Source organism: Musca autumnalis, unplaced genomic scaffold (genome assembly GCF_047663935.1).
Source record: "Musca autumnalis isolate F117 unplaced genomic scaffold, ASM4766393v1 scaffold_3, whole genome shotgun sequence".
In the NCBI taxonomy this organism is placed as follows: domain Eukaryota; kingdom Metazoa; phylum Arthropoda; class Insecta; order Diptera; family Muscidae; genus Musca; species Musca autumnalis.
Window position 1 is genome coordinate 239,215,787 of NW_027411866.1, and position 12,537 is coordinate 239,228,323.

At 35.8% G+C, this 12,537-nt stretch overlaps 1 protein-coding gene across 1 annotated transcript in view; it reads left to right on the plus strand.

The window, feature by feature from the left end:
* Positions 1 to 309: 309 nt before the first annotated feature.
* sn (fascin domain-containing protein singed) overlaps positions 310 to 12,537 on the plus strand; it is a 116,943-nt gene continuing 104,715 nt past the window's right edge. Inside the window, exon 1 of the mRNA XM_073977429.1 lies at positions 310 to 989. The gene's annotated coding sequence lies outside the window, so the exon portion shown is untranslated. The remainder of the gene's footprint in view (positions 990 to 12,537) is intronic.

Genomic DNA, 12,537 nt, shown 5'->3' on the forward strand with positions numbered 1-12,537 from the left:
ACTTTGTAATTATTCAACAATCATACCAGAGATGGTAAAACCAACTTCAAAAAGTACCATTTTAAAATTATTTTATTAATTTCACTAAATCTATTTTGAAATTTATGGAAAAATATTTTATTAAACAAACAAAAATTTTGCAAGCATTTTAATTCCAATTTTATTACATTATTTTCTGACAATTCTACACACACATTTTCTTTGACGTACCAAAAACCGTACTCTTCATACAAATTCAAACGTTTATTGCCCATCCCTTGTTGGTTCAAACTGCATGGAAACAACCAGCCGACAAACAACAACAACTCCACACAGCGTCAAAAAAGCCGGCTTGACTTGAACAGAAAACAGAAAAGAGCAGACCAACTGAAATGAGATTTCATTCGAATCTGGTATAGAGTCGTGAGCGGTTGAGTGCGGTAGATATCTTTGCTTGAGTCGTGTGATAAAAAGCGGTCTTTATAACAAAAAAATAAATTCCAATTGCCAAGAAAAAAAAATAATTGTCTGAAAAAAGGAAGAAAAATTACAAAGAAAAAGAAAATTTTGTGAAAAATTAACAATTTCCCAAAAATATATCCTTTGAAAATTCAAATTTAAAGAAAAATTATTTCCAATTTTTTTACAAACAAGAAAGGCAAAAGACAGCCAGTCACCACAGAAAAAAGGGTGTAACAGAAGTATAACCAAAAAGTAAAGGTAAAAGAAGTAAGAGAAATAAAAGTTGAGAAGTGCAAAAAAATACATAAAGAAAGGTTTGAAATAAAAATTAACAACAACAACACAATATTGAAGTGTGGCAAATAAAAGTGATATAAAAATCGAATTTCAAAGCAAATATTTAAACAAAGGATTTTATTTTCAAACGAAACAATCTGCCAGAGAGCCAACCAGCCGGTAAGCCAACAAATCAACTAACCAGCCAAACATCCATCCATCATCAAAGCCATAAACGCCATCATCTGCTTGTGGGGAAACAAAAGAACTGAGTGAGTGCAAATTTTTATTGTTAAAGATTTTTTTGTGGCTTTCTTTCTTCTTTTACGAAAAGAAAATAAACCAATTGTAAATCGCTTAAAACAATATGTATGTAAGTTTTAAACAAAATAATTTTTTTAACAAAAAAATATTTTTTTATTAAAAATATTTTTTCATTAAAAATATAGTTCTTTGTTTATCTCTTCTCTGCTTTAAACCGGCTTTCCTCCTTTATTGAATTTCTTTTCTTTGTTTAATCTTCCATTTATTCCTTTTTTGGGTTTGTCTGATTTCCTCCACCATTTCTGTTATACTTCTTTATCCTAATTATCCGCGACATTGGCATTGCAGTTGCAATTTTTGTGTTCCTGTTTTTCCTCAATTTTCTCCCGGTGCGGTAGCTCGTGTATCGCCTTTGTTTCTGCTGTTGTTGTTGCTTGTATTATTTGTATTATACACACAAACAGAAGAGGTGGTACATTGGCAAAAATATAAGACGTGGTAGTTTTTGTTGTTGTTCTTGTTATGATATTAAATCGTACACTTGTCTACAACGTGTGGCAAAAAATAAAACACCACCTTTTGCCCAGTTCCAACTTCTTTTGAATAGGTAAACAAGTAATGCCATTGTAGCGGTTTTTTTACATTACTCAGAGGTGTGATGACACATTTATAATTCCTCGAATTTACCACTAGGGACTGTGGAAAATGGATGAATAACGTACATTTCTACGCACTAATTGGTCCATATAACCAAAACAGGCTGCCAATGAAAGCAATGAAGACAACTTTAACCTTTGTTTTTGACTTTGTTTTGGTCATATGGACCAATTAAGGTATGTCATAGTGCAAATACCGCCTTGGGCCCCAAACACACAATTTCAAAAGTAAAGCACAGAGGAGACTCTGTTGTGGTATGGCGTTGTATGAGTGCTTCCGGTGTAGGAAGTAGTGTCTTTTTCGAAGGAATTAAGGATAAGATGTATTATTTAAACATTCTGAAAGGATACTTTGAAATTTAGACGCTGAAAAATGGGATTTGGGACAACATTCAAATTTTATCAATATGTGAGCCCGAGCACAAATCACATATGTAACTGTCCAAAAGTTATTCAAACACCTCCCCAGACAAATATAAAAAATCGTAACATCTAAAGTATAGGAACCCTGAAATATACCTTGCAAGAAGAATGGGGAATAATTCTGATATCTTGCCCCGAAAACTTAGTTAAATCTTTGCCAAAAAGGCTAAAAGCTGTAAAGGTAGAAACACAATGAAATACGCCACTTTTTCACGCTCAGTTTCATGTAAACGACTAAAGGCCAAGTACTACCTAATTCAAATGAATTAAGCAGCATTTGAATTAGGTAGTACTTGGCCTTTAATCTTTTACATGAAACTGAGCGTGAAAACAACGGCGTATTTCATTCTGTTCACATTTCATTCTGTCATACCAAGGGCTGAACCCCTAAAAAATCCTTTTTGTTTCATTAAACTTTGTTGTTTAACAATTTTTTATCTAAACTTACCTGAATTTGTTAATTTTATTTTATAATATTTAAGTTAAGACACTAATGTAACAATATAAAAAATAATGAAATCGCTATCATTAATTAACTGTTAGAAATCGCCGTTTTAATGAAAGAAAGTGAAGTGGATACTATTGACTGTGATTCACTGCAACTGTTCAAAAGTGATTCAAACACGTCCCCAATCCCCAGATTTGAATCCTAAAGAAAATTTATGGAATATTTTGGAGACGAATATAAGAAGTCATAATATCTAAAGTATGGCTGACTTCCCTATTGTCAGTTGCTTTGTATTCGTGCATGAAACTATGGGTTCTTAAATCGAGATCCATACTGGAGTAATTTTATGAAATTCCAGTAGTGGGGAAATCGGAACCCCGAAAATGCATTACAAGAGAAATGGGACAAAATCAGATTTCATGTACCGAACATATAGTTAACAGCCTGTTTCACTATGTCGAACGAAAATGAAAACGAAAGCAATACAACTAAACTCATGTATGATTTTTAAATTTTTAAGTTGTTTTAAAACAAACACAAAGTCAATACTGCCATGAAAGTTTAGGTGTTTTTCGTTCGCAATCATTTTCTTTAGACATAGTGAAACAGGACCTAAATCTATGCCAAAAGCTCAGATCTGCAAATGATAACAAAGGATGTCCTACCAAGTACTAAAAACCTAGGAAATGCTTTTTGTTTAATACAATTTTTTAGTGTGGATACTTCTCACTGTGATTTTTAATTAAAGAAACTCATGACTCACTGTATCATGAATCGAAACTTTCGAAAGAAGTTACTGACATTGGCCCAACCTTTGCAGATCATACTATTTCTATCAAACTTAAATCAAGTTTCTAGATGAACGGTATTGAACAACTCCTTCCCGTAAACAAATTCACAAAAGTTTAAAATTTTCATTTAACTGCAGTTTTGAGAATTATTTCAAAACTTTCATCGAATGTAGTTCTTGTGGTTCTGATTACAACGACATTATTATTATTTTTTTTTTTTTTGAAGGCAAAGTTCATTCTTCCTGGCGTAAAGACCGAAAAACTCTATAAAACCTTGCGGTGACTAAATGAAATGCCCAGTGTATACGATCAGATCGAAAAAAAATAAATAACGGCATTTAAGCCCCAAAAATTATTTTTGTTTCTTTAAAATATATCTTGGACACCCAGAGACGTTCCCTGAAACAATAAAATGTATAAAATTTGCCGCTAATTCCATAAATTCTACGGTTATACACAATTTCCTTGGGATGTATGTAAACTTTTGTCCCTACCATTTTTTGGTTTTTGTAAAATTTACCGTTATTTGTATTATGGATTATACTTTTGTTGTTTCAAATATTGTTTATTAGTGAGAAGAAATAACACTGCATACTTGGAATTTCGTAAAAGTCATTACTAGTCCTAAAACCCGAGATTTATGGGGTGTATGTAAACTTTTGTCCCTGACTGTATATAGTTTGCTTCGCAAAAGCTCCTTATTTGAATAATATTTTTAAAATCAATTTCCAATTTCACTAAAATATTCACCAAAATTAGAGATATACGATTTCGATTTATGGCAAAACGAGTCGAATCGTTTTCCATCACATACCCGAATATTCTAAGCTGGTTAAGTGCCAGGCATATTCTTGACATATTTGTGGACTTTAAGAGCGCATTTGTCTTCCTTCATTGGGATAGCTAGCGTAATCCCTAAGTTGTCAGAGATCAGTATTGCGTTTCTGTATCTAAATGCATACATACAAAATATCCCCCAAGGGATATTTAGTTAACGATATAGTTACCGACAATTATCAATAACTGCAAGTAGTAATTTGCTTATAATTTTGGTAATTAAAGACATCTTCAAACCGTTCCAAGTCCCACACAAGCGGATGAATTAATTGAGTCTTGATTGAAGTTACCAACAGTATCTGCCGCATTGGGAGTAGAAAATCGAAGCGTATGACTAGAAGGATATATAAGGCCATCTGGAAAGTAATGCCTGCGTATATTGAGTCCGATCTCAGTGGTTGCATTTGTCGTGGGTACTTTTTGCGTGCTTGATAACTGGCTCGGGTTGTAGTCCTGCTCAAGTCACCTGGTCGTGTGAGGAGTAATCCTCGTTCGTATACGAGCATGCATATTATATGGCTGCACCACCTGGAGCTCAACCCAAAATTCCAGAAAGAGACTGCAAACATTTCATAATAAATGCTTAAAGCAAATCCTGCGCATATTCTGGCCAAATTGGGTAACAAATACCCGCAAGCCCATCGAAAATTATATCTGTAGGCGCAAATGGCAATGGATTGGACATATACTGAGAAGACCACCCAATGACATAGCCCGGCAAGCCCTTGAATGGAATCCTCACGGTCACAGAAAACCTGGCAGGTCTAGAAACACATGGGTTCGTATGGTTAGAAACGAATGTCAATCTCGTAACATGACATGGAACCAAATAAAGGTCCTAGCAAATTACCGACCAAGATGGAGAGAGTTTGTTGACGCCCTATGTTCAGTATGAACTTTTGAATTATTCTATTTTCTTGTTTTAAACTATTGTTCGTAGTATAAGACATTAAATCAAATAATTTCAAATAAAGGAATAAAAAAAATACGAGCATGCGGCAAGGATCGAAGAATTTCTACATGGAGGATTTGTTTTAACTTCTGTTGGGGTTTATCGAGGGTGGATACATGCGCAGAATAGTATGAGTTGGTTGAGTGTCAAATCATATCCATTCGGGCATATATGTAAGTGGACGTTAACGGCGCGACTTCTTTCTTGGGATAGAGTGCTCGCTAATTTGTCTGAGATCAGTAGTGGGATTCTGTAACTCGTTTTTACTGTTATCGATAATTGTCGGTAAAATTAAAATGCTTATAATTTCGATAATTAACGAAAATTTTCGGTAAGTTAACGATGAATAAAAAGTAGTCGCTAGCCTCTACCGACACAAACAGTGATGCCAACTTTTCTTTATGTTTTTAGTCATAATTTTGCGATTTAATTTTACCGATGTTTGTCGGTAACAGCAAAATGAGTTACAGAATCCCACTACAGGTGTCGTCAGGAGTTTGTTCTCTGGTCAAGTTATTTTGATGGAAGAAGGGCTTGTGTTATGGGATTCAATGAAAAGTTTGGAAATATGTGGAGCTAGACTTGCCTTAAAGCTTCGACAATTCTGTCGGTTGAGTGTCATTTAACGCCTTAAAAACAACAGCCACACGAAAACTTAAAAAGAAAATTTGGAATCACTTACACTTTTTATTTGGAGGTTGTAACGCAGCACTAAACGGAGCCATTGTACAGAGGTCTTTACGGATCCATAGTTCGTCCATTTATTTGGAATCTCATGATGGATTCTCTTTCACTATTAATATATTTGTGTATTCCTGCTTACCTCGATTTGAGGCGACACTCGTGTCGATGATTGTATCGAGGGTGGTTACATGTGCAGAATTATGCAGTCCGTGAGAACAGCGTCTTAATTGCGTTATTCTTAGCTGTTAAATTGTTGGGGATCATAAGTCCCGGACTGTTTGGATTCCAACTGGTAGTGATCTTTGTCAACAAATTCTGCCCGGAGGCTACATTTTCTTGCCGATGGTGTCAGGTTCACCTAGATATTCAAATCTAGTCTAGTTTTCTAAAGAAGTTTTTCCTAGTTTTCATATAGAAGTTTTCCAATATAAAATTTTACCCATCTCAGCTGAATTGAAGTTTTCCCAAAGGAAACTCTTTTCAGCTGTGCTGAAAACTCTAGTTTTCTATTCATCTCAATATATGTATGTATGTAGAAGACTCTAATCGACCCAACTGAATTTAAATTTCTTTCTATTTAGCTAAGTTTTTTAGGGGTTCTTTTCTTCCAGTGCCAAGAATTCCACAGAGAATTAGAATAATTATAATTAGTCTCAAGAATTTTTTAAACATTTTTGCATTTCAGTTTCATTTTCAGCTGAGGTCATATTGAAGAAATTCCAATTTCCACCAGGAATTCTTTCCAAACTCCATTAGCCAAATGCAATTGAAATTCCAATTTCGTTGAAGAAAAAATTGAAACAAAAAATCTCAGAAAGTAGACAAAGAAATAAAGGTGGCAAGACAGACAGACGAAAGAATAAAACATGTTTTAAACTAATTTGAGAGCTCATGTTTAATTCAAAAGTCCTGTTGTCTGTTGCACATTCTGAAACTCAGGGTCTGCTTCTTCAATTGCAATGCTGGAGATGCTGCTGCCTTTTCTGCTTCTGCAATTGCAATGCAGACAATTGTCTTTTAAATTTTGTTTCTTAGTTTTTCTTTGATTTTTTTCTGTTTGAAGTACTTCGTTTTGTGGCCGTCTGTGAGAGCTTTGCTCTGCTGCTTTCTTTCATCTCATCTCCTCTTTTATGAAATATCTGACAAATGCCAAAGTACCGGTTGTTTGTCATTAGATGGATGAATAGATGATTGGTTGTATAGATAGATGTTCAGATGTCTTGTTGGTGTGTATATATGGAATTCAAGCAGGGATGGGAGAGTTCAATTTGTTCAAATGTTGGGCGCGAAATTGGTGATGCCTGACGATGCTGATGATTTAAGAATGTCGAGATTGAAAGATTAGTGATCTGTTGCTCCCTTTAAATATTCTCTTAATTCTAAACACTCCATACTTCCCATCCCTGCTTTTACAACTTTTGAATAGGTTTGATCGAAAGAAAAAAATCATAAAAAAAGAAAACAGAAAAGTGGAGTGATGATGAAAACGCAGTTGAACGGCATTTTTCCAGCACAACTCAGCCAGCGATGCAATAAAACGCTAGAAAAGAAAATCATAAAAATCAGTTCAAGAACTGCATAAAATTTATGGAATGATGTGTGGTGTGGCAGCAGCTGTGTAGCAGGAGCACTGACTGCAGCAGACTGTCAGTCATCTCATTATCGATTCAATGGCAATTCTTTACTAATTGATTAGATTCTCATTGAACAAATATTTTTGCTTCTTTTTTTCTTCCTTCTTTGCTATTGGCCACCTCATTTTTGGGGTGATTTTCCAAACCGGTCAGTCATCCAAACAACACCATCTATTCGACCGGCTTTCATTGCAAATTTCCATTTTTCCATATTTATGGCTCTTTAGTTTTGGGGGAGTGTTGTCTAGTTGCCATGTGTTTTCTCGACATCTTTCTTTCCACACATATCCGTGTGGATGTATTTGTTGTTTTTTTGCCATATTTTTCTGTATCTGTTATTTCCCTTCTTTTGTGAAATCCTGTTTCCTGTTATTATTATTGCCGGCTATCCCATATCCTTAGGTGTGCGCGTGTGTTTGCGAAATTCCAACCATTTCTCTCTTTCGCCAGATTTTCCTTCCCTTTGGTCCATGTTTACTCTTGATTCTTGTCTAATGCTGGTGTTTTTGGGGCGTGTGCTCTTGTTTTTGCTGTTGTCCTGATGCTATTGCCGCTCAGTGAGCACGCTGTTTGTTACATTGTTGCTGCTGCCTTTGTCCTTTCATTTTGGATTGCCATTAGGAATTCCCTGTGTGTAAAAGGCCTTTTGTTTTTTGGTGTTGGCATAAATTTTAATTTATGGAAAAAATGTGTTATTGTTGTTGTCTCTAAAATCATTTTTTGTGACAATCTTAAATTTTCACTTGGGGAGGTAAAATGGACGGAGAAAAGCCTGGCTGAATTGAGTTTTCTATAGGAAAACTTGAATTCAGCCCGGCTGAATTGAGTTTTCTATAGGAAAACTTGAATTCAGCCCGGCTGAATTGAGTTTTCTATAGGAAAACTTGAATTCAGCCCGGCTGAATTGAGTTTTCTATAGGAAAACTTGAATTCAGCCCGGCTGAATTGAGTTTTCTATAGGAAAACTTGAATTCAGCCCGGCTGAATTGAGTTTTCTATAGGAAAACTTGAATTCAGCCCGGCTGAATTGAGTTTTCTATAGGAAAACTTGAATTCAGCCCGGCTGAATTGAGTTTTCTATAGGAAAACTTGAATTCAGCCCGGCTGAATTGAGTTTTCTATAGGAAAACTTGAATTCAGCCCGGCTGAATTGAGTTTTCTATAGGAAAACTTGAATTCAGCCCGGCTGAATTGAGTTTTCTATAGGAAAACTTGAATTCAGCCCGGCTGAATTGAGTTTTCTATAGGAAAACTTGAATTCAGCCCGGCTGAATTGAGTTTTCTATAGGAAAACTTGAATTCAGCCCGGCTGAATTGAGTTTTCTATAGGAAAACTTGAATTCAGCCCGGCTGAATTGAGTTTTCTATAGGAAAACTTGAATTCAGCCCGGCTGAATTGAGTTTTCTATAGGAAAACTTGAATTCAGCCCGGCTGAATTGAGTTTTCTATAGGAAAACTTGAATTCAGCCCGGCTGAATTGAGTTTTCTATAGGAAAACTTGAATTCAGCCCGGCTGAATTGAGTTTTCTATAGGAAAACTTGAATTCAGCCCGGCTGAATTGAGTTTTCTATAGGAAAACTTGAATTCAGCCCGGCTGAATTGAGTTTTCTATAGGAAAACTTGAATTCAGCCCGGCTGAATTGAGTTTTCTATAGGAAAACTTGAATTCAGCCCGGCTGAATTGAGTTTTCTATAGGAAAACTTGAATTCAGCCCGGCTGAATTGAGTTTTCTATAGGAAAACTTGAATTCAGCCCGGCTGAATTGAGTTTTCTATAGGAAAACTTGAATTCAGCCCGGCTGAATTGAGTTTTCTATAGGAAAACTTGAATTCAGCCCGGCTGAATTGAGTTTTCTATAGGAAAACTTGAATTCAGCCCGGCTGAATTGAGTTTTCTATAGGAAAACTTGAATTCAGCCCGGCTGAATTGAGTTTTCTATAGGAAAACTTGAATTCAGCCCGGCTGAATTGAGTTTTCTATAGGAAAACTTGAATTCAGCCCGGCTGAATTGAGTTTTCTATAGGAAAACTTGAATTCAGCCCGGCTGAATTGAGTTTTCTATAGGAAAACTTGAATTCAGCCCGGCTGAATTGAGTTTTCTATAGGAAAACTTGAATTCAGCCCGGCTGAATTGAGTTTTCTATAGGAAAACTTGAATTCAGCCCGGCTGAATTGAGTTTTCTATAGGAAAACTTGAATTCAGCCCGGCTGAATTGAGTTTTCTATAGGAAAACTTGAATTCAGCCCGGCTGAATTGAGTTTTCTATAGGAAAACTTGAATTCAGCCCGGCTGAATTGAGTTTTCTATAGGAAAACTTGAATTCAGCCCGGCTGAATTGAGTTTTCTATAGGAAAACTTGAATTCAGCCCGGCTGAATTGAGTTTTCTATAGGAAAACTTGAATTCAGCCCGGCTGAATTGAGTTTTCTATAGGAAAACTTGAATTCAGCCCGGCTGAATTGAGTTTTCTATAGGAAAACTTGAATTCAGCCCGGCTGAATTGAGTTTTCTATAGGAAAACTTGAATTCAGCCCGGCTGAATTGAGTTTTCTATAGGAAAACTTGAATTCAGCCCGGCTGAATTGAGTTTTCTATAGGAAAACTTGAATTCAGCCCGGCTGAATTGAGTTTTCTATAGGAAAACTTGAATTCAGCCCGGCTGAATTGAGTTTTCTATAGGAAAACTTGAATTCAGCCCGACTGAATTGAGTTTTCTATAGGAAAACTTGAATTCAGCCCGACTGAATTGAGTTTTCTATAGGAAAACTTGAATTCAGCCCGGCTGAATTGAGTTTTCTATAGGAAAACTTGAATTCAGCCCGGCTGAATTGAGTTTTCTATAGGAAAACTTGAATTCAGCCCGGCTGAATTGAGTTTTCTATAGGAAAACTTGAATTCAGCCCGGCTGAATTGAGTTTTCTATAGGAAAACTTGTATTCAGCCTGGCTGAATAGAGTTTTCTATTGGAAAACTAGTATTCAGCCTGGCTGAATAGAGTTTTCTATTGGAAAACTTGTATTCAGTCTGGCAGAATAGAGTTTTCTATACGAAAACTTGTATTCAGCCTGGCTGAATAGAGTTTTCTATACGAAAACTTGTATTCAGCCTGGCTGAATAGAGTTTTCTATACGAAAACTTGTATTCAGCCTGGCTGAATAGAGTTTTCTATACGAAAACTTGTATTCAGCCTGGCTGAATAGAGTTTTCTATACGAAAACTTGTATTCAGCCTGGCTGAATAGAGTTTTCTATACGAAAACTTGTATTCAGCCTGGCTGAATAGAGTTTTCTATACGAAAACTTGTATTCAGCCTGGCTGAATAGAGTTTTCTATACGAAAACTTGTATTCAGCCTGGCTGAATAGAGTTTTCTATACGAAAACTTGTATTCAGCCTGGCTGAATAGAGTTTTCTATACGAAAACTTGTATTCAGCCTGGCTGAATAGAGTTTTCTATACGAAAACTTGTATTCAGCCTGGCTGAATAGAGTTTTCTATACGAAAACTTGTATTCAGCCTGGCTGAATAGAGTTTTCTATACGAAAACTTGTATTCAGCCTGGTTGAATAGAGTTTTCTATACGAAAACTTGTATTCAGCCTGGCTGAATAGAGTTTTCTATACGAAAACTTGTATTCAGCCTGGCTGAATAGAGTTTTCTATACGAAAACTTGTATTCAGCCTGGCTGAATAGAGTTTTCTGTACGAAAACTTGTATTCAGCCTGGCTGAATAGAGTTTTCTGTACGAAAACTTGTATTCAGCCTGGCTGAATAGAGTTTTCTGTACGAAAACTTGTATTCAGCCTGGCTGAATAGAGTTTTCTGTACGAAAACTTGTATTCAGCCTGGCTGAATAGAGTTTTCTATACGAAAACTTGTATTCAGCCTGGCTGAATAGAGTTTTCTATACGAAAACTTGTATTCAGCCTGGCTGAATAGAGTTTTCTATACGAAAACTTGTATTCAGCCTGGCTGAATAGAGTTTTCTATACGAAAACTTGTATTCAGCCTGGCTGAATAGAGTTTTCTATACGAAAACTTGTATTCAGCCTGGCTGAATAGAGTTTTCTATACGAAAACTTGTATTCAGCCTGGCTGAATAGAGTTTTCTATAGGAAAACTTGTATTCAGCCTGGCTGAATAGAGTTTTCTATACAAAAACTTGTATTCAGCCTGGCTGAATAGAGTTTTCTATAGGAAAACTTGTATTCAGCCTGGCTGAGTAGATTTTTCTATAGGAAAACTTGTATTCAGCCTGGCTGAATAGATTTTTCTATAGGAAAACTTGTATTCAGCCTGGCTGAATAGATTTTTCTATAGGAAAACATGTATTCAGCCTGGCTGAATAGAGTTTTCTATAGGAAAACTTGTATTCAGCCTGGCTGAATAGAGTTTTCTATAGGAAAACTTGTATTCAGCCTGGCTGAATAGAGTTTTCTATACGAAAACTTGTATTCAGCCTGGCTGAATAGAGTTTTCTATACGAAAACTTATATTCAGCCTGGCTAAATAGAGTTTTCTATACGAAAACTTGTATTCAGCCTGGCTGAATAGAGTTTTCTATACGAAAACTTGTATTCAGCGTGGCTGAATAGAGTTTTCTATACGAAAACTTGTATTCAGCCTGGCTGAATAGAGTTTTCTATACGAAAACTTGTATTCAGCCTGGCTGAATAGAGTTTTCTATACGAAAACTTGTATTCAGCCTGGCTGAATAGAGTTTTCTATACGAAAACTTGTATTCAGCCTGGCTGAATAGAGTTTTCTATACGAAAACTTGTATTCAGCCTGGCTGAATAGAGTTTTCTATACGAAAACTTGTATTCAGCCTGGCTGAATAGAGTTTTCTATACGAAAACTTGTATTCATATTCAGCCTGGCTGAATAGAGTTTTCTATACGAAAACTTGTATTCAGCCTGGCTGAATAGAGTTTTCTATACGAAAACTTGTATTCAGCCTGGCTGAATAGAGTTTTCTATACGAAAACGTGTATTCAGCCTGGCTGAATAGAGTTTTCTATACGAAAACTTGTATTCAGCCTGGCTGAATAGATTTTTCTATACGAAAACTTGTATTCAGCCTGGCTGAATAGATTTTTCTATACGAAAACTTGTATTCAGCCTGGCTG